This window comes from Microcaecilia unicolor, chromosome 4 (genome assembly GCF_901765095.1).
Source record: "Microcaecilia unicolor chromosome 4, aMicUni1.1, whole genome shotgun sequence".
Lineage (NCBI taxonomy): Eukaryota > Metazoa > Chordata > Amphibia > Gymnophiona > Siphonopidae > Microcaecilia > Microcaecilia unicolor.
Window position 1 is genome coordinate 158,731,304 of NC_044034.1, and position 27,812 is coordinate 158,759,115.

Sequence of the window (27,812 nt, forward strand, 5' to 3'; positions counted from 1 at the left end):
GATTCCATAGATAGAATCTGGGGATAGTGTGTAAACCACTATTCCAGCACCTGTCTAATAGCGGTATATCAAGTTTTAAATAAACTGGAGACATGAGCGATTCCCACATCATTTTTTTGCAGGTGCTGTGTGTTAATGGAAATATTATTGCACAACCTGCAAAAAGAAAAAAACAGCCCAGCTTTAATGCTAGGTTAAACCTGGGCTTATTGCATGGGAAAGTCCTGTGTTAGAAAGCCCTAAGCTCACATTCTCTCTCACCTTTGTAAAAGGGCCCCTTAGCACATGGACGAAGCATGGGAGCAACTTGGGCATGTCTCCAACATACATGCATAACTTATACAATTCTATCAGGGGGCACATTCCATGGCATGCCTAATTATGTCTGCCATTGACTTGGCACAAATGATTGCACCTAAATATAGACGCATATATTCAGGTTTATGCTAATATTCTATAACAACGATTTGGTATATAGATGATTGTAGAAGTGATACTCAGAGTGCAGTATCAACACACCTAACTGGAAGCTCTAAGTTATAGAATTGCTGCCCCTCTTCCCCAAAGTTGTAGCTGAGGCAGTGGAGGGCTAAGTGACTTCCCAAAGCCACTAAGAGGGGGATAATCGAACAGGGACAACCATCTCTAAGGCGCCCATCGAAAAAACAGACAGTCGACCTAAATGTTGAGATCGTCGACCTTAGAGATGGGCGACCTCGGTTTTCGCCGATAATGGAAACCGAGGACGCCCATATCAAAAATGACCAAATCCAAGCCCTTTGGTCATGGGAGGAGCCAGCATTCGTAGTGGACTGGTCCCCCTCATATGCCAGGACACCAACCAGGCACCCTAGGTGGCACTGCAGCAGACTTCACAAATTGCTCCCAGGTGCATAGCTCCCTTACCCTGTGTGCTGAGCCCCCCCAATACCACCCCAAAACCCACTCCCCACAACTGTACACCACTACCATAGCCCTTAGGGATGAAAGGGGGCACCTAGATGTGGGTATAGTGGTTTTGTGGTGGGTTTTGGAGGGCTCACATTTACCAGCACAAGTGTAACAGGTAGGGGGGGGATGGGCCTGGGTCCGCCTGCCTGAAGTGTACTGCACCCACTAAAAACTGCTACAGGGACCAGCATGCTGCTTTCATGGACCTGGGTATGACATTTGAGGCTGACACAGAGACTGGAAAAAAATGTTTTTAAATTTTTTTTGGGTGGGAGGGAGTTGGTGACCACTGGGGGAGTAAGGGGAGGTCATCCCCGATTCCCTCCGATGGTCATCTGGTCAGTTCGGGCACCTTTTCGAGGCTTGGTCATGAAAACAAAACGGACCAAGTAAAGTCGGCCAAATGCTTGTCAGGGACGCCCTTCTTTTTTCCATTATGGGCTGAGGATGCCCATCTCTTAAGCACGCCACTGTCCTGCCTTCAGTACGCTGCTGACACTCCCCAGGGAACTTTGGTTGTCCCCACGACGGAAAGCAGTTGAGGACGCCCAAAATTGGCTTTCAATTATGCCGATTTGCACGACCTTGGGAGAAGGACGCCCATCTCCCGATTTGTGTCGAAAGATGGGCGCCTTTCTCTTTCGATTATGCCCATAACAGTGTGTCAGTAGGATATGAACAGTGGCTTTTTCTGGTTTCCAGTCCATTGCTGTATTGATTAGGCTACTCCTCTGCCTGGGAAGGGTGGAGATATACCATGTTTGGAGAATTTAAAGATATATCTGGGTTGTTTTCTAAGCAGACGTGCCATTTATCATATTTTGATGCTCTAAAACATTGAACAGGACTGGGTGCAGAGAACAAGAAAAGGGTTAAACTCAGTGGACGCGAGACTAGTTGCAGCCTGAAATCTTAGCAGCTATATCTGGCAATCAGTTCTGGTCTGACACGGGCTCATGACACTATCATGTTTACTTTAGGTGCCAGAGTATGTTGGGTGAGAGAGAGCCAGTGTTTAAATCCCACAAATTAATAGCTGCAGACAGCAGCAGGCAAACTCTCTTCTCTTTTACTGTGACTGACAAAGCTGAGATATAGTACCTTTCCATTAAAGTCTACGGAGGTAAGGAAGGGTTTGATAAGTCTAAATCTTTCATTCAGCACCAAGAACTGGAGAGCTTCCAGAGATGTCCATCATATAACCTTTCCTTAACACCTTTTAGGATAAAGCTGACTCTTACCTCAGCTAGTGAGTCAGTTTCACATTAGGCAGAAGTATTTAGAGCTATGTGATCTCAGCAATGATAAGAAAGGGGAATTTCACAATGTTGATATTTGGACAGTAGTCAGAGGGATATAGGCTTTGTCACTTATTTGTTTTCTGTGCCTGGTCTAAAAGGAACTCTTAATGCTGCAAAGCTCCTAACTCCAGAAGGATCACCTTGCATTAAAGGAACTTGCTTTCTTCGGAGCTAGTTGTAGTCAAGTCAAGGCTTCTTTCTGTGCCAAAAATACAGAAACCTCCAGCCTGGCTCTCCTGTGCAGCTCAGTTTATGCATGCAAGCTGCCAATTTGCTTTGCAACTGCAGCTTATTAGAAACTGAAATGCAGCCAGCTCTGGAATGGGTGATTTGGCAGAACATTTCAGATACATAAAGCTCCAAAGAGTGTAAAGACTTAATCTTTGTAGTTACACTAAAAATAGGGATGTACACAGAAAAAAAAATAAGTTCATTTTTTGAAAATTTGTTTTATTTGTTTCACACATTTGTGCATCTCAAATTAGAACACATTAAGCCTAGATTTCTGCGCCCTTTATTTAAAGGTTCTCAAGATAGATAGATAGCTAGAGAGAGAGAGATGTGCTATTAGCAAATACCCTCGGATTCAATATAGTGCGGCTTAAGTTGCACGTGCAAATCCGGTCATATTCTGGATTTCTATGTGCAACTTAATTAGCTAACAAGCCAATCAGTGCCGATAATTGCCAATTAACAATTATTGACACTAACTGGCTTTAATTAGAATTTGCACACACAATCTGTAAAGTAATGCACATAAATTCTAAGGCGCATAGTTGGAAAAGGGGCGTGGTCATGGGCGTGTCCTGGAGATTTCTAAAAACTATGCATGTTGTGATAGAATACACCTGGTCCGTACCTAATTTAGGCATAGGCATTTACACTTGGTGTAACGGCTTGCAACTAAATTTAGTCGTACGGATGAGTGTTAGGTGTATTCTACAAACTGTGCCTAAATTAAGGTGTACTTCATAGAATATGCCTAGGTGTATTTTTTTAGGCATGATATATAGAATCCAGCCCATAATGCACAATCTGAAATTAACATGTTCTATTTGCAACTAATATGCACTATAAATGATACAAAACCACATGAAATACAAAACAAATGCAAAACCACATAAGCCTCTACACGTGCCCAATGCACGACAAAATGGAATTACCGCCCGGCTACTGCATGGCTCTTGCAGTAATTTCATTTTTGGCACGTGTCCAAGACACATGTCTGAAAAATAATTTTTATTTTCGGATGCGTGTATCAGATGCACACCAATTGGCATTTGATGCACGTATGTCATTCCCTCCAGGTTACCATGTGAGATTTTACCGCTAGAACAATGGCTGGTGGTAAGGTCTCAGGTCCAAAATGGATGTGCGCCAATTTTGATTTTGCCACACGTCCATTTTCAGCAAAAATTTAAAAAGGCATTTTTTGCAGGCTTGCTGAAAAATGGATCTGCCCGTACCCAAAACACATGCCTACACTACCACAGGCCATTTTTAAGCACATCTTAGTAAAAGAACTCCTTATTTTTTTTTTTTCATTTAATTGGAACATAAGAGCAAACCTGTTTCATTTCAAAATGAATGCACGTCCCTGCATTAGCAAAGGATTGCACTTAGCTCTGAGCAGCATGATCTGAAGGATGTGAACAGACATTCACCTACATTTAAAAGGCCTGAGATTCAGTGATGCGCACTGGACCATAACACGATTTTCAGGAGCCCTTCTCCAGACCACTTCAGCACTATTCAAGCAATGCCTGGGTGATTCAGGAGAGAAGTCTGGGTAGAGTCAAGACTTACCCAGTTAGGGCCAGATTCTATATATGACACCTAAAACATCTGCGTGGAAATAAGTGTATTCTATAAGATTTAGGGGCGGTTTATAGAATACACTTAGTAGATACTGTTGCGCCTAAATCTACCTGTACCCATTTACACCAATAAAAACCTGGTGTAAATCCATGCATGTAGATTTAGGTACACTGACTTTATTCTGTAATTACAAATGGAACTTTTGGAATGCCCATAAACACACCCCTTTTAAACTATGTGCATTTAGTTTGAACTGTGCGCTTTACAATTTAAATGCAGTTCTTTATAGAATACACAGCGATTTCCATACATAAATTCTGATAATTACCAATTAGTGTTCATTATTGCTTGTTATGTGCTGCTAAAAATGCTGATTGGCTTGTTACACCAATTAAGTTACGTGCATATTTCTGCGTGGAAACTAGGCACCATATATACAGTAGAATCTGGGGGTTTGCTGGGGGGGGGGGGGAGTCATAGTAACATAGTAGATGACGGCAGAAAAAGACCTGCACGGTCCATCCAGTCTGCCCAACAAGACAACTCATGTGTGCTACTTTTTGTGTATACCCTACTTTGATTTGTACCTATGCTCTTCAGGGCACAGACCGTATAAGTCTGCTCAGCACTATCCCCGCCTCACAATCACCAGCCCTGCCTCCCAACCACCGGCTCTGACACAGACCGTATAAGTCTGCCCAGCACTATCCCTGCCTCCCACCACCGGCTCTGGCACAGACCGTATAAGTCTGCCCAGCACTATACCCGCCTCCCACCACCGGCTCTGGCACAGACCGTATAAGTCTGCACAGCACTATCCCTGCCACCCAACCTCCAGTCCCGCCTCCCACCAGTGGCTCTGGCACAGACCGTATAAGTCTGCCCCGCACTATCCCCGCCTCCCAACCTCCAGCCCTGCCTCCCACTACCAGCTCTGCTATCCAATCTCGGTTAAGCTCCTGAGGATCCATTCCTTCTGAACAGGATTCCTTTATGTTTATCCCACGCATGTTTGAATTCCGTTACCGTTTTCATCTCCACCACCTCCCGAGGGAGAGCATTCCAAGCATCCACCACTCTCTCCGTGAAGAAATACTTCCTGACATTTTTCTTGAGTCTGCCCCCCTTCAATCTCATAAATTTCCTAAAGTTAGACACTAGGATGATATGCGCTAAGGATTAACCCCCAGATTCTATATAAAGTGTGATGAGTTGCGCACATAACTAAATGCACCCAATTATAGGATTGCCCTTCGCTTGTCTGATGAAGAAACAAGATATTTGATGCATGTGCATAGGTTCAAAATAAATACCTTTAGCAACAATTCAACCATAGATAAAAAATAAAATCCAGATTTTTAGATACATGCTTATAACAAATCTGTGAATAAAATTAAAGTCCTTTTCAAAATATGTATTTTATACATTCATAGAGGGTAAGCAATGGTGAGTCACTTATCTCAAGAGAAGACTCTACATTCCTAACAAATATGAGCAGTCGCCAATGAGCAGAGGTCTCTTTTTAATACCATGACAGAAAATATTATTGCCTTAGCCTGGGCTCAGAGTCTTTGTTGTTCCACTGCAGTCACTTTTGCACTTCAGCCCCTGAAGGTGAAACCCCTTCCCTCTGTGGGAAGGTCCCTAATGAAAGTGTGGCTACACTTACACAGCAATAATTTTCATGGACATCATCATGTGGAGGGACATAATCGAAAGGGACGCCCAAGTTTTGCTGAGGCGTCCTCGCAAAACGTCCCGATGGAGGGGCGAGGAAACCCGTATTATTGAAACCAGATGGACGTCCATCTTTCATTTCGATAATATGGTTGGGGATGCCCAAATCTTCACATTTAGGTATCCTTAGAGATGGTCTTCCCTAGACTTGGTCGTTTCTGATTTTCAGCAATAATGGAAACCAAGGACACCCATCTCAAAAATGACCAAATGCAAGCCATTTGGTCGTGGGAGGAGTCAGCATTCGTAGTGCACTGGCCCCCTCACATGCCAGAACACCAACCGGGCACCCTAGGGGGCACTGCAGTGGACTTCATAAATTGCTCCCAGGTACATAGCTCCCTTACCTTGTGTGCTGAGCCCCCAAAACCCATTACTCACAACTGTACACCACTATCATAGCCCTTGCGGGTGAAGGGGGCACTTAGATGTGAGTACAGTGGGTTTGTGGTGGGTTTTGGAGGGCTCACATTTACCACCACAAGTGTAACAGGTGGGGGGGGATGGGCCTGGGTTGCCTGCCTGAAGTGCACTGCACCCACTAAAACTGCATACTGCTGTGATGGACCCGAGTATGACATTTGAGGCTGGCATAGAGGCTGGCAAAAAATATTTTGAAAGATTTTTTTTGAGGGTGGGAGGGGGTTAGTGACCACTGGGGGAGTAAGGGTAGGCCATCCCCGATTCTCTCCGGTGGTCATTTGGTCAGTTCAGGCAGCTTTTTGTGCCTTGGTCATAAGAAAAAAACGAACAGGTAAAGTCGTCCAAGTGCTCGTCAGGGAAGCCCTTTGTTTTCCATTATGGGTTGAGGATGTCCAAGAATTAGGCACGCCCAAGCCCCGCCTTCGCTACACCTCCGACACGCCCCCATGAACTTTGGCTGTCCCTGCGGCAGAAAGCAGTTGGGGATATCCAAAATCAGCTTTCAATTATACCGATTTGGGCGACTGATTTGTGTTGAAAGATGGGCGTCCTTCTCTTTCAAAAATAAGCCTGATAGTGTTCCATAGAGAAATATTCCTAGAAATTAATTTACAGGAGCACAGATAATAATGCAAATGCTGTTGCTCTTCGATATTTTATATAGAAGACTAGCCGTTAAGTCCGTTAAAACGGACAAGTATTAATATGTTTTATTTTGATGTGCAACTTCCTCCCTCCCTCCCAGCTCCAAGGCCCCATTCCTTCCCCCTCCCCTCCCAGCTGCAAGGCCCCCTACCCTCTCCCTCCTTCCCTGCCAGCTCCAAGGCCCTCTGTCCCTCCCTCCCTCCCTCCCAGCTCCAAGGCACCCCTCCTCCCAGCTCCAAGGCCCCCCTCCGTCCCTCCTTCCCAGCTCTAAGGCCCCAGTCCCTCCTTCCCTCCCCTCCCCAAGGCCTCCTTCCCCTCCCAGTTCCAAGGGCCCCCCACTGTCCCTCCCTCCCAGCCAGCTCCAAGGTCCCCCTCTGTCCATCCCTCCCAGCTCCAAGGACCCCCTCCTTCTGACCACCCATGTCCAGCATACTCCCTGCTTCCCTCCCAGCTCCAAGGCCCCCTCCCCTCCCCCTCTTCCCTCCCCCCCCCCTGAGGTCGCTGCTACCGCTGCCCCCCCCCCTCCGGGCCGGGCCCTCTTTTCTCCATTGAACTTACAGTGCCGAAACCACAGCAGGCAGATCGCCTCCCATCGGCCTTCCTTCCCTGCCTGTGTCCCGCCCTCGTGTGACGTAACGTCAGCGAGGGCGGGACACAGGCAGGGAAGGAAGGCCGACGGGAGCTGATCTGCCTGCTTTGGTTTCAGCGCTGTAAGTTCAATGGAGAAGAGAGGGCCCAGCCCGGGTGGAGGGGGTCCAGCGGCAACCTCGGGGGGGGGGGGGAGTGGTAGCGGCGACCTCGGGGGGAGGGAGTGGTAGCAACCTCAGCAGTTCCCTCCTCAGCGCAGTTTCCCTCTCTGTTCCGTCAGCACGTCTTGATGCGGGGGCGGGACAGAGAGGGAAGTCTCTATTGCACATTTGCAAGTGAGTCGGTCACTTGCCATTTATATGTTTGATGGTACATTATGGAACAGACTCCCTTAAGAAATCCACCAGTTCACCTCTGTTACACAATTTAGGAAGCGGCTTAATTGACCTGTTGTTCTCCTTTTCTTTTAACTATGTTGTATTTTTATTTATATTAGAAGTACATTTTACTGTAAACCACCTAGAATGGTAAGATAGCGCAGGATAGAAAATTTTAAATAAATAATGATAAAATATCATATTCCTATTGCACATTTCCTTTCATGTTTATATTCTCTCAATGTATATACTACCTGTGCCATATGAATACACCACCTATACCATACATAAGCACCCACAAATAGAGCTAGAGGCAAAGGTACTAGTAATCTTGTCTCTTGTTTTGTAGCCTCAGACAATCATACACCTTCATGTAGCCCTAAAATACAATATAAATTCATTCTGAAGGAGATCTGATGATGATTTTGTTGGAATGTAATTGTATTTTACATGCATTGCCTGTCACCTATTATTTCTCTGTGATTACTCTGTGACCTCTGATGTGAATTACTTAGAGAGGTCACACAGCTATGCAACTTCCTGTTGGGGGTTAGATGCAGCAGATGCAGCACATGGAGCACATGGAGCTCATGATCTCTCCTAACCTGAGAGGATCTATGGTGGTGTGAGCATCCATTACCATCTAAGCACATGGAAGGAGCTGATAATACAAATGTATAGTAATATGTATATATAAGCCTGTCTGATTATAATCTAACTGCAAACTGTGAGTAAACAGATGTTTTGTTACTTCAACTTTAAAGTGACTCAGCAGTGAATTATTCAGGGGTGAATGAGAGAGAGATGAAGAAAGAAATTAACATTTCTAAAGCTGAAGCTGTGTGTACTAAAATCTGCTAATTATTTACTACAAATAATCCAACAAAAGGGTTATGGGCCCAGGCTCAGGAATTGAAAAAGAAGAGAAATATTACCAGGCAGTAAAAAAAAGCCACATTTTTCTCTTAAGTTTTAAAGGAAAGATTCAGTCTGTCTCTCTCTCCCCCCACACAGCAGACAGAAGGCTAAGAAAATGGCTGAGGGAAGAAATTCACCATTTTTCTATTCTCTCAAGGTGCCTAGATTAACTGAGTTTAATAATCGGCAGTGGGAACTAAGATTCATATGTCTCCTTCGAGCAAAAGGATTAAATATATGCTTAGACCAAGACAGAACAGCTGAAAATATGGCTGAATGGGACAATGCAAACTATTATGTGAAGTGCATGCTTTTGGAAGCTCTCTCAGAGAAACATGCCATATTAGTGGAGGGAAAAGATACACCAAAGGACATTTTATATAAACTGAGAACTATGTATGCAACTACATATGCAAAGCAGCAACCAATTTGGCTGGCAGAGTTGAATGAAACCAAATTAAGGGATAAAAGTAAATGTAATGATCACATTATGCATCTTATGTCTTCATTTCAAAAGCTAGAACTTTCTGGAATTCCCATGTGTGATGCATTGAAAAGAGCATTTCTTTTTACCTCACTATCAAAGAAGTTTGATGTTTTTAGGTCTGTAAATGAGGCCATTGAAGGGCAATCTTTTGAACAGACAACATCAAAACTAAGGCAGGAATGCATAATAAATGATTCTGAGGAGATGTGTTCTCAAAGTCAGTCAGAGAGAAATGAAACAAATTTCTTGGCAAAGAACAGAGGAAGGCGGAGCTATGGGAAAACTCCACCCAAGGGCAAGCTGATTTGCTACTCATGTGGAAAGGAGGGACATGTATCTAAATGGTGTAAGGAAACACAAAACACTCCCTCTAGCTCACCTAAGCCAATGGAACTAAAGAATTTTCAAACCAGGAAATGTATGAAGGACAAAGATAAACACAAGGGCTTTCTAATGGCAGAAAAATCTTTGACTATGGTAAATAATAATTCAAATGAAAATACTTGGATTTTGGATTCAGGGAGCACATGCCATTTAACCAATTGTAAGGATTTCTTTCAGGAAATGTGTCCAGAGGAAGGTATTCTTAAAACTGCAAACGCAGGGACTGCTAAGATCCAAGCAAAAGGTATTGGATTCTTAAAATGCAAAGTGTCTAATGAAGTTAAAGAAATTCCTGTAAGTGATGTCTTGTATATTCCCCAAGCAGTTTGTAATATGCTTAGTGTATCTACATTAGATAAGAAGGGATTTGTGATTCATTTTGAAAACAGTAAGTGCACAATCTCTAAAAATGATGAAGTGTATGCTGAAGCTTTTATGCATAATGATGTTTATAAGCTGAACATTTCAGGTGAAGCCTCACATATGGCGCAAGTAAGGAAGAATGATGGTAAATGTAGTCTGGAAATCTGGCACCGCCGCCTGGGACATCGTGATTCTAAGGTGATCCAGGATCTTTACAGTAAGCAACTGGCCACCGGCATTCAGATAAGTGCAGATGCTGGTAAAATGGAGAAATGCATAGACTGTGTTACTCAAAAAGGTGTGAGACCCTCATTTCCTGCATACACAGGAAATAGGAGTAATAAAGTGCTGGACTTAATACACAGTGACTTATGTGGACCGTTTAATATCCCATCATTGGGAAATAACAGATTTGTGCTAATATTCTTGGATGATTTCTCTAGATATTGTGTGGCCTATTTGCTGAAAGAGAAAAGTCAAGTCACAGACATGCTGAAGAAATACGTAGCCATGGTGAGCAATAAATTTGAAAGAAAACCAAAGGTTCTTCAGACCGACAATGGTGGTGAGTTCACTTCACAAAGCATGCACACATTTCTAGAACAAGAAGGCATTCAACATATCACAACAGTAGCTTATACACCAGAACAAAATTCTGTTGCAGAGAGAAAATTTAGGTCACTTGTGGAAATGACCAGATGTATGCTGTCAGATAGCAATCTCCCTAAAAGACTATGGGGGGAAGCCATTCTCACAGCAGTGTACCTACAAAACAGAATGCCAACTAAAGGCGCTGAGCGCACACCACATGAGACATGACATGGTAGGAAGCCAAACCTGTCACACATAAGAACATTTGGAAGTACAGCATATGCTCATGTACCAAAGCAAAGAAGGCATAAGCTGGATTCCACAACAGAAAGGGGCATTTTAGTTGGCTATGCTCCAGGACACAAAGGATATAGAATTTTGAATCTGAAAACTGGCATTGTTGGCATAAGACATGTTACATATTTTGATGAAAACAAAAGGGTTGATAAAGGCTGGATTATCCCAGATGAGCCTTATCATCCAGAATATGAAACTAGAACCATAATAGACATGCCAGTGTATATAAATGCCATACCAAGGCAGATGTCTGAAAGCAACTCATCTGTATCTAACGAGGAACAGGCAGAGGAAGCAGACACAGAAAGGATCATTGAAGAAGACAGTACAGTTGGAGAAGGGGAATCAATTGGAGAAGGACTCTCAGATTTAGAGGATGCGGAAAGGTCAGACCAACCTGTTGTCAGACGCTCATCCAGGGAAAACAAAGGTGTTCCACCCCTAAGACTGTCTTACCTAACAAAGTCAGCAGAAGCTCAAGAGCCCTTAACATGGGATGAGATTGAGAAAATGCCAGCAGAAGAAGCTGCTGAATGGCGTAAAGCTGCACAAGAAGAAATTGATGCATTGGATAAAAATAATACTTGGATTCTTACAAAATTACCTCCTGGCAAGAAAGCTATAGGATGCAAATGGGTATTCAAGTTAAAAAGGAATGCACAAGGAAAAGTGGAAAGGTATAAAGCCAGATTAGTGGCAAAGGGATATCTTCAAAAATATGGAGAAGATTTTGATGAAGTGTTTGCACCTGTAGTGAAACACACGACAATAAGAACACTTCTGAGCATTGCAGTCTCAAAAGGCATGCAAGTCAAACACATTGATGTGAAAACAGCATTTCTTCACGGAGATATAACTGAAGACTTGTACATGGAACAGCCAACAGGTTTCATAAATACAAAACAAAGACAGCTAGTGTGTAAATTAAACAAAGGTCTTTATGGATTAAAGCAAAGTGCAAAATGTTGGAATGAAAAATTGCATGAAATATTGACAAATTTAGGATTTAAGCAAGGTGAAGCAGATAAATGTTTGTACACTAGGTGCACAAATGGACAATATGCATACATTTTAGCTTTTGTTGATGATCTGCTCATTGCAAGCAAAAGTGAGCAAGAGTACAAGGACATTGTAAAGTGTTTAAACCACAATGTTGAGATAAAAGAACTTGGTAATGTGTCATACTATCTTGGTATAGAAATTGAGAAACAAAATGATGGTTCTTATCTTCTAAGCCAGAAGCAGAAAATAAATGAGCTTATTGAAAGTTTAGGTATGCAAGATGCCCAAGTTGTAAGCACTCCCATGATCACTGATTTTCTGAAGGATGAAACAGTAAGAGAACCTTTACCAGATAACATCCAATATAGATCAGCCATAGGTAAGCTTTTATATCTAGCTACCACATACAGGGCTGATATAGCAAATGCAGTAGGAATTTTGAGCAGAAGGGTCAGCTCACCTACCAAATCAGATTGGACTGCAGTTAAAAGGATGGTAAGGTATTTAAAGGGTACCATTGATTGTAAATTAAAGATTTCAGCCAATAGTAATCCAAAACTAATATGTTACTGTGATTCAGATTGGGCAGGGGATCATTCTGATTATAAATCCACAAGTGGATATGTGTTTATGTATGGAAATGTACACATTTCATGGGCCAGTCATAAACAAAGTATTGTGAGTTTGTCTTCTACAGAAGCTGAATATGTGGCCGTATCGGAAGCGTGCAGAGAACTGATGTGGATTGAAAAACTTTTGCTGGATTTTGGAATAGCTGAAAAGAGACCAATCCAGATAATGGAAGATAATCAGAGCTGCATCCGACTGTCACAGAATGACAAGGTTCAGTCACGCACCAAGCACATCGCAACGAAATACCACAACGTGCGAGAGTTGGCGAAAGAAGGGGTCATCAGTCTACACTATTGTCACACCAGTGAGATGACAGCTGACATCATGACCAAACCGTTACCCAGAGAACATTTTGTGAATCTGCGTATAAAGCTTGGACTTTGTATGAATAAATAATTGCATGACAGTTATGCATGAGAAGGGGTTTGTTGGAATGTAATTGTATTTTACATGCATTGCCTGTCACCTATTATTTCTCTGTGATTACTCTGTGACCTCTGATGTGAATTACTTAGAGAGGTCACACAGCTATGCAACTTCCTGTTGGGGGTTAGATGCAGCAGATGCAGCACATGGAGCACATGGAGCTCATGATCTCTCCTAACCTGAGAGGATCTATGGTGGTGTGAGCATCCATTACCATCTAAGCACATGGAAGGAGCTGATAATACAAATGTATAGTAATATGTATATATAAGCCTGTCTGATTATAATCTAACTGCAAACTGTGAGTAAACAGATGTTTTGTTACTTCAACTTTAAAGTGACTCAGCAGTGAATTATTCAGGGGTGAATGAGAGAGAGATGAAGAAAGAAATTAACATTTCTAAAGCTGAAGCTGTGTGTACTAAAATCTGCTAATTATTTACTACAAATAATCCAACAGATTTCATGAGTACAATGGTACAGGTAAATAGGAAATAGTTACCCTTTCAAATAATTTTAGGAAGAGGAGAAACTCCATAATTGTAGCTGTTGATTTGGTTTTTAAAGCATTGAATGGTATGGCTCCAACATATTTCAATCATATGTACCTGTAGGCTTATTGGTTTCGTGTGTGCAGTAACCCTATTGTAGAATGTTTTCTGCAGTTGTCCCTTAGTTATGAAGTAGATAGCTGCAGTGTAGGTGAAGCTATTGAAAGACTATAAACCCAATTTTGCATATCTTATCTACATAGGAATTGGAATGACCAGGTTAGGATGTGCAGTTTCCCAAGTATTTTACAAAAGGCTTAATGAATGTGGAGCCTTTGATAAAATGCATTTGTGGATACTGGGAAATACTCGTACTGTGCAGGACATCAGGAGCCAAGACTCACAGAAACAGATCAGCGAATGTGCTGGAGACCGGCGCTGAAGAGGACTTCAGCTGGCGGGGGTTGGGGACCCCCGCCAGCAAAGGTACCTGGTGGCGGCAGCAGTGGAGGTGGGGGCGAAAGTGGCAGAGGAGGGGTGGCAGCGTGGTAGTGGGGGGGGGGGTCAAAAGTGGCGGGGATGGTCGGCGGTGCGGGGGGGGGGGCTAAAATGTGCCCCCTCACCTCGGGCTCTGGACCCCCTTATTGCCGAGGTCTGGCTACGTCCCTGCTGTGAACATGCAAACATCAGTTTTTTGAAACAGATAATAACCCCTGATGCAGGCATTGTGTTGAAATATGGCCATGTTGGATCAGCTCACTAATAAAGATCGTGTACACGCATCTGTGGTTCATGTCTCTGTTTGTTTGGCTGCTTCCGCTTTGTGCTGTATGTAGCCTAAATTTAGGTACCAACATACAAATACCTGCATATAATAAATGTAAAATGCTTTGGTTGTAACATGACCCTTTAACCTTATAGAATTTGCTTTTTATATTTATACCTGAGGCAGAGTGCTCAGTGACTTTCTTAGGATCACAAGACGTAACATTTGGATTTGAACCTGGCTTCCCTAGTTCTTAACCCACTACTGTCACCACTAGGCCACTCCTCCACTCCTTAGTACACTAAAGAGATCCTGAAGCTAGCAATCCCCAGTCTCTTTAACCAGCCCAGGAGGTACCTGTATTATAAGTTTCCAAAAATGCTAAAGCTGATGCCTCAACGAGTGCAGCTACTGCTCACCAGTTTTCAAACCTGTACTAATTCAGCTCTTTTATGTGTGAATTATAGCCATGTGTGCCAGTGAATTATTGAATCAATATTTTACAAGCTAGTCCTATACATAAGAAATATGAATGTACTGTATGTAACCAGAAAATTAAACTCCACAATTAGTAGAACACTAATGTCATCTTGTAGTGATTTATCACTGTTGATAACATATCACACATTTATACTGTACCATACTGGTGATATATGTTATTAACAGGAAAATATATGGATCTGACAAAAAGCTCTGCTCCTCACCTTTTTTCCAAGCACTGCAGAAGGTATGTATCATCACTCGACTGCATCCTCCTCAGCTTTCCCTTTCAAAGGGAAACAGTCAAAGAGCTCCCTTTTAGAAGAAATCTCGGCTGGCATAAGTTTGAAAAGCTTTAAACAAAATGATTAGGTCCGTGTATTTTCCACACAAAAGCTAGCTGTCAGCCCGAACTCCACTATCCATGCCATCTCTCCGATTACTTGCCTGCCAACACAGCTGGGAATTTGAGTGCGCTCTGAATTGTCAGCATGCCCTGACTAAATATTTTGTAAAATGCACCCAGTTCTGATGGATGTTAAAAGCTATTCTCTCGATGTCACTCCCCCAGCCTCAGTATGTGCTACAAAGCTGAAGAAAGAACAGGTGGAAAAAGATACACATACAACCAAAAAAGAAGAAGCCACAGTAATGAAGCTCTGCTTTTATCTCATTACATCAAATCTGCCTGTCATAGTAGTAGTAGATGACGGCAGAAAAAGACCTGCACGGTCCATCTAGTCTGCCCACGATAAACTCATATGTGTATACCTTACCTTGATTTGTACCTGTCTTTTTCAGGGCACAGACCGTATAAGTCTGTCCAGCAGTATTTCCCACCTCCCAACCACCAGTCCCGCCTCCCATCACCGGCTCTGGCACAGACCCCGTATAAGTCTGCCCTCCCCTATCCTAGCCTCTCAACCACCAACCCCTCTTCCCCCCGCCACCCAATTTCAGCTAAGCTTCTGTGGATCCATTCCTTCTGCACAGGATTCCTTTATGCCTATCGCACGCATGTTTGAATTCCGTTACCGTTTTTATGTCCACCACCTCCCGCGGAGGGCATTCCAAGCATTCACCACCCTCTCTGTGAAGAAATACTTCCTGACATCTTTCCTGAGTCTGCCCCCCTTCAATCTCATTTCATGTCCTCTCGTTCTACCGCCTTCCCATCTCCGGAAAAGATTCGTTTGCGGAATAATACCTTTCAAATATTTGAACGTCTGTATCATATCACCCCTGTTCCTCCTTTCCTCCAGAGTATACATGCTCAGGTCAGCAAGTCTCTCTTCATATGTCTTGGAACGCAACTCCCATACCATCCTCGTAGCTTTTCTTTGTACCGCTTCCATTTTTTTAACATCCTTCACAAGGTACGGCCTCCAAAACTGAACACAATACTCTAGGTGGGGCCTCACCAACGTCTTATACAGGGGCATTAAAACCTCCTTTCTTCTGCTGGTCACACCTCTCTCTATACAGCCTAGCAACCTTCTCGCTATGGCCACCGCCTTGTCGCACTGTTTCATCGCCTTCAGGTCCTCAGATACTATCACCCCAAGATCCCTCTCCCCGTCCGTGTCTATCAGGCTCTCCCCACCTAACACATACGCCTCCCTTGGATTTCTACTCCCTAAGTGCATCACTTTGCATTTCTTTGCATTGAATTTTAATTGCCAAATGTTAGACCATTCTTCCACCTTCTTCAGATCTTTTTTCATGTTTTCCACTCCCTCCGGGGTGTCCACTCTGTTGCAAATCTTGGTGTCATCTGCAAAAAGGCAAACTTTACCTTGTAACCCTTCGGCAATGTCACTCACAAATATATTGAACAGAATGGGCCCCAGCACCGATCCCTGAGGCACTCCACTAAAGATACACATACAACCAAAAAAGAAGAAGCCACAGTAACGAAGCTCTGCTTTTATCTCATTACATCAAATCTGCCTGTCACTCCTATTAATTCTCTCCCTTCAATGGCTAAAGAGATGTTTCCATTCTAATGGATACCATAATAGGTGATCCAAAGGATATTTCCAGTAGCAGCTTGCCATCAGGACTACCATTTATGGTGGCATTTTCTGTACATAGGGGGGGATTATATATATGGCACCTGAGAAATCTGCATGTAAAAAAATTATGCCTAAGCATATTCTCTAAAGTATGTCTCTATTTTATAGAATAGACTTTCATTTCCACATGGTATATAGAATACACCGAGCAGCTCACTACCCAACTAAGGGCCTCTTTTACTAAGCAACTCAGCGGTCTTTTCCACGATGATAATCAGGCAGTGCCATGCGCTGCTCAGTTACCAGCAGGTTAGAGCGGGAGCCCTTACCGCCACCTCAATGGGTGGTGGTAAGGGCTCCCCCCTGAAATGGCCGTGCAGCAAATGTTTCACTTGCCGCATGACCATTTTTTTAAAAAAAAGAAAGACCTACCTTTTACCCGCTGTGGTAAAAGGAGACCGCGGCGTGCATCAAAAACAGCGCTGACCCCAGTGCAGGCCCTCTTTTGCTACTGCTTGGTAAAAGGGGCCCTAAATTTGGTCACATCCATTAAGGCCACCTTTTACTTGGTGTAAATCCTGATACCTAAATTAGGCGCAGATGAGGCGTATTCTATAATAATGTGCATAGATTTTAGAAGCATCCACACCCCACCTCTGGCATGCACAGTTTAATTGAGTGCCTCCAGGACCAGGTTTGGGAACCATTGAACTAATATATGCAAAATATATTGACCATACATAATAAAGAAAAAGTACCAGGATATAAGGCAAGACAAGGATGAACAAGGTGATGGTATTGTGAGAAAATTAGGTGCTATGATCATTTTAAAGCTTACATATTCTTTGTTTCTCTTGGCTACTATAATCAGCAGCAAAAATGCAATAAAATGTTCTAGTCTTTGACAGTGAATAAAATTGTTCTTCTTTCTAGCTAGGAGGTCTCCAGAGTGACTGATTGAGCAGGGTTACAGCAAACATACTAACACGTAATATCTAGACCCTTAGGTCTTATTTAATCAGCTCAGGTTTATGATCCAGCTTAAATTGAGATTTAATCAGCATAAAGTAAGCCCAACTGGGAAAGATGTAAGCCAGACTCATGGCCAACTTCACAGACCTATTCTAAAGGACTCATTTGACTACAAATGGTCTTCTACATCAGCAGAGGAATTACACTCTGTGTATGGCATCCAGAAATGCAATTTTATTTTGAAATTCTCTGGGCTTACAGCCAGTTAGCAATAGTGTAGTTTGTGCTTTAACAAAGAGTTGGTACTGTGGAGTTGACCAAGTATAAACTTTGCATATGTGAATTAAACAGAGGTTAATGTTCTTTCATACCCATCTGAGGTGTAGTGGATAATTATTTTTACCAGGAGAATTATCTGAAACATGACTTCAAAACCCAAATTTCAGTCATCAAAGTGACAAATAAGTAGACAGGTATCGAGATACAGCAAGTCTAGTTCTGCAAGTGTGGCATGGGATAACACAGTCCACCGAACTCCTTCACATAATGGTATACTGTGCATGACTACTGACTACAAGTTATGTTCATACTTGCTTACCCTACCTAATGCTGACAGAGCAAATTATGATGTTTTTGGTCTACACTGTATTCTTATACAGCACTGTAAGGATGACTTTGGTGGTGATGGCTATCACCTACAACCGATTCTTCAAGTGGAATGTAGGTAGTCTAATAACATTCAAATTAAGCTCTCTCTTTAGTCACAGAAACAAAATCCTAAACACTCAACTGTTATAAGGACAAAAGAATCTTCCTTACCGCTAGCCACAACCAAGATGGATGGTTCAAGTCTTGGTAAAGTAAAGAGAATGGGCAGGATACAGTAAGAAGGACATATAGCCATTAGGGAATGTTCACAAGGTAAATATTCTCAGTTTGTTTCTAGTTTGTTTTAAATATTTTATCCTATTTTCAGACCCTTTCAGCTTGTTTTACATGTTTCAATAAAAAAATATTTCTATATGGGCTATAACTTTTAAATGTACATGAATTAATTTAACATGCACTAAAACAAGATAGCATGCAACAAATTTGTTAAGACACACTAATGAACCAAAAACAGACTAATAAATATACATCCCTTGTGTTATGGTCATCAAAAATACAGTTTAGCACGTGCTCAATAATGTAATAACTTCTGCCCCGAAAAAAAGGAACTCAGAAACAATTCATTATTTATAACTGCCTTACAGTCTGTAATATGCTGCCCAATATTCAAAAGTAACTTATCCCGATAGTGCTAGTCACTATCAGATAAGTCTTCTAACTGGGCCTTTTGACTGAATTTTCAGTGGTTCCATTCAGGCATCCCATGGAAACATGGCAGAAGTCTACTCTGTGATGGAACCTAGGCACCTTACTAGAGGTTCCATTATAGAATGCTAGTGTAACCTGGAATTGACACACCTAAAGCTGGTATAAGATGTAAATACTTAGAACATCACTGTGCCAGCAAAATATTGGATCATGACCCTAAATGAATCATGGAGAATGAAGAGGTTATGATCACCTGGGTCATCCCTATTTTGATAAACAGTAGACATAGTAGTGAAAAAGAAAAATGTCAGAACATTGATTATGGATGTGTCAGTCCCAAGTGACTAGTGGTAAAAAAGAAAAACACCAGACCAGCATTTATTATAGAGGTGTCACTCCCAGGTGACTACTTGGTGAATTGTGTAGAGAGAGAAAAGATTTTCAAAGTATGAAGAAATGCAGTCTGAGACCAAGAAAATGTGACAAAAGGATACAGAAATATCTCTCATAGTTTTTGGTGCCAAAGATCTGATTAAAAATAATTCCCAAGTGCACCCAGATAAATTGCCTATACATGGAACATCATATGAACTCTAGAAGGAACTGGCTTATGAGTGAGGTTCATTACTAATCTCTAGCAAATACTTTGCTTGCATTGACTAAGAGCAATAAAATTGCCGGACTAATATGTATTCTTAGTGAAACAAAACCTCAACTGCTTTAGGGGGGCCACAAATGCGTCACTACCAATATTGGCTACTATCACTGGTTTTATCAAAGTTAACCAAGACCCTGAGCAATAGAAAACAACTCCTATATGGAGAAAAGACTATTGCTCCACAGAAAACTGAGCAAAAAGGACTAGATTCTATATTCTGGAAATTGCTGCGGTAAACATTCATCATAGTTCGCTCCACAAACACCTGGCCTGCATCCTATTCTATAGGCCTCCAGTTAATTGGCGTAACAACCAAACAGATCTCTTGGACTTCATCTCTACTATCTGCACTGCCAACTCCAATATCATCATATTAGGCGACCTTAATCTTCACCTTGACAACCTCAACTCCCCGGAAACTCTCCATTTTTTAGATTTTCTCAAACTCTGGGACCTGAAGTGTCCGGCTGTTTGCCCTTCTCATTCAAAAGGCCACTCACTAGATCTCTTCTCCTTTAAATTCCTAGATGACACCACTTTCCTCCTCACTGATATCCGCTGGTCTGAAACGGCCTGGTCTGATCACTACAAGCTTCAATTCACCTTGCGCTGGTTAAGCTCGGGTCTGCACCAGCCTAGTCCAATCCGCACATACAGCTCGAGAGGTGTAATTGACATTCCATTATTCTGGAAGTCAGTTTAAAACAGTGACTGGGCAGTGCAAGTCGATTCTGCCCTCTATCTCAGTGCCTGGGACAACAAATGTAGGAGAGTTCTAGACTCCATAACGTCCATGCAACACAAAACTTCATATTTCCGTAGTTCAACGACTTGGTTTACTACTGAGCTAAAAACCTTGAAAACTGAAACCTGAAAGCTTGAATGAGTATGCTGCAAACAGAAGTCAGATCAAGCATTGGAAGCTTGGAAATCGTGTCACCGCAAATACAATTATGCCATCAAGAAAGCAAAACGCCTTTACTTTTCCATGAAATTAAAATCTGCAGGAAAAGATAGCAAAAAGCTAAACCAGCTCCTGAACTCTTTTCTTGCTACCAATAAGCTGGAGACCACCCAAGACGAACTTCTATCGGCAGACCTGCTTGCTACTTATTTCAATGAGAAAATAAAAAAATCTTACATCCACACTAACTGGTTCCCCCACAGCTGTGGACGACTTCCTAACCATGATGGTCCCTCGTGCTGATTATTGTCCTGCTGATCGCACATGGACTGCCTTTAGTAGCATTCTTGCAGATAACGTATCTAGAGCTCTACTCAAGTTCTCTAGTAAGCATTGTGGCCTGGATGCTTGCCCAAACCACCTTTTAAAAGCGGCCCCTAAGCGCTTCATCGCTGACCTGACCTCCTCTCTAAATAACATGCTGAACCAGGGAATCTCTCCCCCCCCCCCCCCCCCCGAGCATGGCAGAATACTTCTCACACCCATTCCAAAGAATCCAAAGATCAAAGCCGACGTACTTTCAAACTATCGGCCAGTGGCATCTATACCACTGCTTATCAAAGTAATGGAAAGCATGGTAAATATTCAGTTAAATGAATTCCTAGAGAACTTTGACATTCTGCATTACTCGCATACCATACCATACCATTCGCAGTCAGGATTCCGTGCTCAATATACCACTGAAACAGTTCTGGTTATCGCCCTGTCAAATTTTAAAATGGAGATATCAGTTGGAAAACGAATTCTACTGCTGCAGTTCGATATGTCTAGCATGTGATATGGTGGACCACAACATTTTGCTTCATGTACTAGATAGGCATTGGAGGGAGCGTGATACATTGGTTCAAGGAATTTCTGACCTCAAGAACTTAGCGGGTCAAAGGATCACCGACTGTTTCCGCTCCTTGGAAAGCTTCTTGTGGGGTTCCCCAAGGCTCACCTCTTTCACCAACCCTGTTCAACATCATGCTGTTTCCCTTGGCGGCAGCTCTAGCAAACCTAGGCTTGAACCCATTTATCTACGCAGATGATATAACCGTCTACATCCCCTTCCACTCCTCACTAGCTGAAATCACAGATTTGATCGAAGCGTATTTCTCCATCATGGACTTGTGGGCAAGGGTGTTTCAGTTTAAGCTAAACAAAGAAAAAACTCAATGACTTGTTCTCTTGTCTCTCCATACCAAATTCTCTGCAAGCACACTTGTCATCAAAGACCAGACTCTTCCTATTTCGAAGAGCCTAAGACTTCTAGGCGTTGAGCTGGATCCTCATCTACAACTGGACCTGCATGTGCGAACGATCACCAAGAGGATGTTCAATGCAATGTGAAGGCTGCGGCGTATATGGTTCTGTCTCACCAGAGAGCTCTTCCGCACTCTCGTCCACTGGCTTGTCCTGTCTCACCTAGACTACTGCAGTGGGATATATGCGGGCTGCCAGGAGCACCTTTTGAGAAAGTTCCAGGCTGCCCAAAACACTGCTGCGAGACTCATCTTGGGAAAATCGCACTTGGTTCCTGCACAGCCTCTGCGTCTCAACCTACACTGGCTACCAGTACAAGAACGAATCGCTTTAAGATCTGCACGTTAACACATAAAATAATGTACAGATTGGCACTGGAACATATGGTCCCTTTGATTGATCTACCTCCGAGAAATGCCACAAAGACAGCTCGCTCCTTTCTTCAACTACATTACCCATCTTGCAGGGGAGTCAAATACAAGCTTCTTTTTGCCTCATCCTTCCACTACTCTAGTCCGAAGATTTGGAATGCTCTACCTTTGCATTTAAAATCGCAAGCTGATCACCATCTTTTCAAGAAGTTGCTGAAACTGTTCCTCTTCGAAAAAACATACTCTATCAATAACTCTGCTATTTAGTCCTGTATCCTGCTGCTAATGTTACCACCTTATTCTTCTATAGCTTTCATGTACTGTACTTGTCTTTTTTTATAATTTTATGTAAGCCACATTGTGCCTGCATTTGTGGGAAAATGTGGGGTAGAAATGAACCATAAATAAATAAATATCACGCCTAAAAATTTGGCGCAGAAATGAAATTTGCTTAGATGTATTCTATAAAGCATGCTTTAATTTAGGCATACTTTATAGAATAAGCCTACTTTTCCACATGGTTTCTAGAATACGCTGAGCGCCAGTCCACACATCTAAATTTAGTTGTGGTCAATTATGCTAACTAAAACCTGGTATAAATCCCGATGCCTAAATTAGGCATGAAGTGGGTGTATGTTATAACAACGTGCATAGATTACTGGATCATGGTGGAGGATTTTACATCTGAAATTTGAAAATAAGGATGGACAAAGCACTTGAATCAAAACAAATGCATAAATGCAGTGCTATGCACCAACCCTACTTGACTTTGGCAAATATAACACTTAAATTAGGGCACTGAATTTTACAACTGCTCAGGAACATATTTCATAAAATATACAAGTAAATCATGAACTGTCCATGCTCCACCTACTGTGGAAGTATGCATCAGTTGCTCCACATGTACTTGTAGGCAAGGTCTAATTTTATAACAGATCTTTAAAAGATTTAGGGGCCCTTTTACCAAGCTACAGTAAAAGGGACACTGCTCTAGTGATGGTGGCTGTTTTTGCCAAATGACAAGGCCTTTTTTACAGCAAACGTATATAAGTACATAAATATTGGAACAGACCGAAGGACAATCAAGCCCAGCATCCTGTTTCCAACAGTGGCCAATCCAGGTCACAAGTACCTGGCAAGATCCCCAAAAAGTACAATACATTTTATGCTGCTTATCCTAGAAATAAGCAGTGGATTTTTCCCAAGTCCATTTTAATAATGGTCTATTTATTTATTTATTTGTGACACTTATATCCCACATTAACCCAAACAAGTTTGAATTCAACATGGTTTACAATAAATAGTATAGGATACATAACAAAGAATAATGCATAATTATTTGTACGCCCTGTAAGGCGTACAAAACCCCAACCTTGGCTGACTTCTAATATCCGCTACCTACGTTCCTGTACCCGCTCCGCCGAACGCCTCTGGCGGAAATCTCGGGCCCTTGCTGATTTCTTACACTTTAAGTTCATGCTGACCTCCTTCCAATCTGCTCTTTTATGTGCCAAACAGGATTATTATATCCAACTGACCAACTCTCTTGGCTCTAATCCTCGACTTCTCTTCACCACATTGAACTCTCTCCTCAAGGTGCCCCCTCCCCCAACTCCCCCTTCATTATCTCCTCAGACCCTTGCTGAATTCTTTCACAACAAGGTTCAAAAGATAAACCTTGCTTTCTCTACCTCACCACCTCTCCCTCCACTAGTCCGTCCCCCTCTCTCTCCTTCCCCTCATTCCCTTTCCTCCTTTCCTGAAGTTACTATTGAGGAAACTACACTTCTCCTTTCTTCCTCAAAATGTACCACCTGTTCCTCTGATCCCATTCCTACCCACCTTCTTAATGCCATCTCTCCTACTCTTATTCCTTTTATCTGTCACATTCTCAACCTCTCACTTTCCACTGCAACTGTCCCTGCTGCCTTTAAACATGCTGTGGTCACACCTCTCCTTAAGAAGCCTTCACTTGACCCTACTTGTCCCTCTAATTACCGACCCATCTCCCTCCTTCCTTTCTCTCCAAATTACTTGAGCGTGCTGTTCACCGCCGCTGCCTTGATTTTCTCTCCTCACATGCTATTCTTGACCCATTACAATCTGGTTTTCGCCCTCTCCACTCAACCGAAACTGCGCTTACTAAAGTCTCCAATGACCTATTACTGGCTAAATCCAGAGGTCAATATTCCATCCTCATTCTTCTTGATCTTTCCGCTGCTTTTGACACTGTCGATCACAGCATACTTCTCGATACCCTGTCCTCACTTGGATTCCAGGGCTCTGTCCTTTCCTGGTTCTCTTCCTACCTCTCCCTCCGCACCTTTAGTGTTCACTCTGGTGGATCCTCTTCTACTTCTATCCCTCTGCCTGTCGGCGTACCTCAGGGTTCTGTTCTTGGTCCCCTCCTCTTTTCTATCTACACTTCTTCCCTTGGTTCATTAATCTCATCCCATGGCTTTTCCTACCATCTCTATGCTGATGACTCCCAAATCTACCTTTCTACCCCTGATATCTCACCTTGCATCCAAACCAAAGTTTCAGCGTGCTTGTCTGACATTGCTGTCTGGATGTCTCAACGCCACCTGAAATTAAATATGACCAAACCCGAGCTTCTCATTTTCCCCCCCCAAACCCACCTCCCCGCTCCCCCCGTTTTCTATTTCTGTTGATGGCTCTCTCATTCTCCCTGTCTCCTCAGCTCGAAACCTTGGGGTCATCTTTGACTCTTCTCTCTCCTTCTCTGCTCATATCCAGCAGACCGCCAAGACCTGTCGTTTCTTTCTTTACAACATCCGTAAAATCCGCCCCTTTCTTTCCGAGCACTCTACCAAAACCCTCATCCACACCCTTGTCACCTCTCGTTTAGACTACTGCAATCTGCTTCTTGCTGGCCTCCCACTTAGTCACCTCTCCCCTCTCCAGTCGGTTCAAAACTCTGCTGCCCGTCTCATCTTCCGCCAGGGTCGCTTTACTCATACTACCCCTCTCCTCAAGACCCTTCACTGGCTCCCTATCCGTTTTCGCATCCTGTTCAAACGTCTTCTACTAACCTATAAATGTATTCACTCTGCTGCTCCCCAGTATCTCTCCACACTCGTCCTTCCCTACACCCCTTCCCGTGCACTCCGCTCCATGGATAAATCCTTCTTATCTGTTCCCTTCTCCACTACTGCCAACTCCAGACTTCGCGCCTTCTGTCTCGCTGCACCCTACGCCTGGAATAAACTTCCTGAGCCCCTACATCTTGCCCCATCCTTGGCCACCTTTAAATCTAGACTGAAAGCCCACCTCTTTAACATTGCTTTTGACTAGTAACCACTTGTAACCACTCGCCTCCACCTACCCTCCTCTCTTCCTTCCTGTTCACATTAATTGATTTGATTTGCTTACTTTATTTATTTTTTGTCTATTAGATTGTAAGCTCTTTGAGCAGGGACTGTCTTTCTTCTATGTTTGTGCAGCGCTGCGTATGCCTTGTAGCGCTATAGAAATGCTAAATAGTAGTAGTAGTAGTAGTAATTTGTTATAAGAATCCAATTTTACAATACAGTATCATAAACGTACCGGGATAGCAATGGATGTTTAACATTTAGAAGATCTGCTATTAAGGAGAAATTCTAGATGAAGCAAAGAGAAGGTTAATGGTAAATAGAGTAATAACCAATTCAAGTAATAATTAGTTGTTTAAGATACGGTTGTTCTTTGTGAGGGTTTGTTTGAATAGGAACGATTTGAGGATTTTGCAGAATCTAGTATATTCCTGTATATTTCTTATTTTGGGTGGTAAGGTGTTCCACCATTTGGTTCCTAGGTAAGTGAAGTCTGCTGAGTGAACAGTTTTGTAGATCACTTTTTTGCAAACTGGGAGGTGTAGTCTGAGATATTTTCTTGCCTTATATTTAGCGATTCTTTGAGGTAAGTTTATTAATGGAACCATATAGCTGTGCCATTTAGGATTTGAAAGATAAAGGTACATAATTTGAAGGTGATTCTCGTGTTGGTGGGAAGCCAGTGTAATTTGATTAGTAAAGGGGAGGCACTTTAAAAATGAGAGATTTTGTATATGAACCTGGCTGCAGTGTTTTGACTGTTTGGAGTTTTTTCAACAGCTACTTCTAACAGCCAACATATATGGCATTGCAATAATCGAACTGGGATAATGCTAATGATGGTACCAATAGTCTAAATGTTTCTGATAAGAAATAGGGTCTGATCCTTTTTAGTTTTCAAAGAGACCTGAAAGATTTTGTGATTACTGAGGAAACTTGAGTATCAAATGTTAAAGTATGTCTATAATTATACCTAGAATTTTCAGATTATTTTCAATGGGGAATGAAGTGTTGTCAATTGTGAAACTGTTGTAGTCATTTTGGTCAAATTGGTTGGTAATGACCATGCATTTAGTTTTTCCTTTATTTAGCTTTAGTTTGGATTCTGAGGCCCAGGTTTCTATCAAATTTAAGCGAAGATTTGCCTTTTGTAAGATATCTTGAATGTTCTTTTTGAAGGTTATGTATATGGTAAAATCGTCAGCTTAAATGAATGTTTTGAATCCTGCTGTTTCTAGTCTGTTACCTAGTGGTGACATCATTACATTAAGCAGAATGGGCGATAGTGGAGATCCCTGAGGGATACCACAGTCTGGTGACCAAGGAGAGGATAAGGTTCCTTTCATTTTCACTTTGTAAGATCTTGATTTCAGGAATCCTTGAAACCATTTGTGGACTGTGCCACATACTCCAAAGTTGTCTAGTATGTTTAGTAGGATATTATGATCTACTACATCTAATGCACTAGAAATATCGAACTGGATTATTAAGATCTTAGACCCTATACTGATTTCTTTTCTGAGATTTGACGGAGTGGCCTAGTGGTTAGGGTGGTGGACTCTTGTCCTGGGGAGCTGAGGAACTGAGTTCAATTCCCACTTCAGGCACAGGCAGTTCCTTGTGACTCTGGACAAGTCACTTAACCCTCCATTGCCCCATGTAAGCCACATTGAGCCTGCCAAGAGTGGGAAAGCATGGGGTACAAATGTAACTTAAAAAAATACTAGGGTAGTAAGGACAGTCTCGGTGCTATAGCATGGTCTGAAGCTTAATTGCGATTTGTGTAGTAGGAAAAATGTGAAAGGTAGACCATAGTTTGTGCTGCTTACTATCCTTTCCATCAAAGGAAAGGAGGCTACTGGTCTGTAGTTTGTTACATCAGTTATGGTGATTGAATTGTTTTTTGGTATTGGTGCTAGAATAATAGAACCTTTATTATCAGGGAAAGTGCCGTGGTATAGTAGGAAGGAGGTATGCTGCTGAAGCAGATGAATATATTAGGAGCTTCCTTCATAAGGTAACTAGGACAAGGAACTAGTTTGCATTGTAAGGTTGAATATTTCAAGAGGTAATGTTTTACTGTGTCATGGACTGGTATTTGGAAAGAAGACCAGATTCTGTTGGTGGCTATTCCTGTATGTGTGTCTGACTGTTTTTCATAAATATCTTGATGGATGAATTTTAATTTGAGTACTTCTTATATGATTTTAACTATTTTTGTTCAAAATTTCTGGATTGGTATGGATGTAGATTTACATAA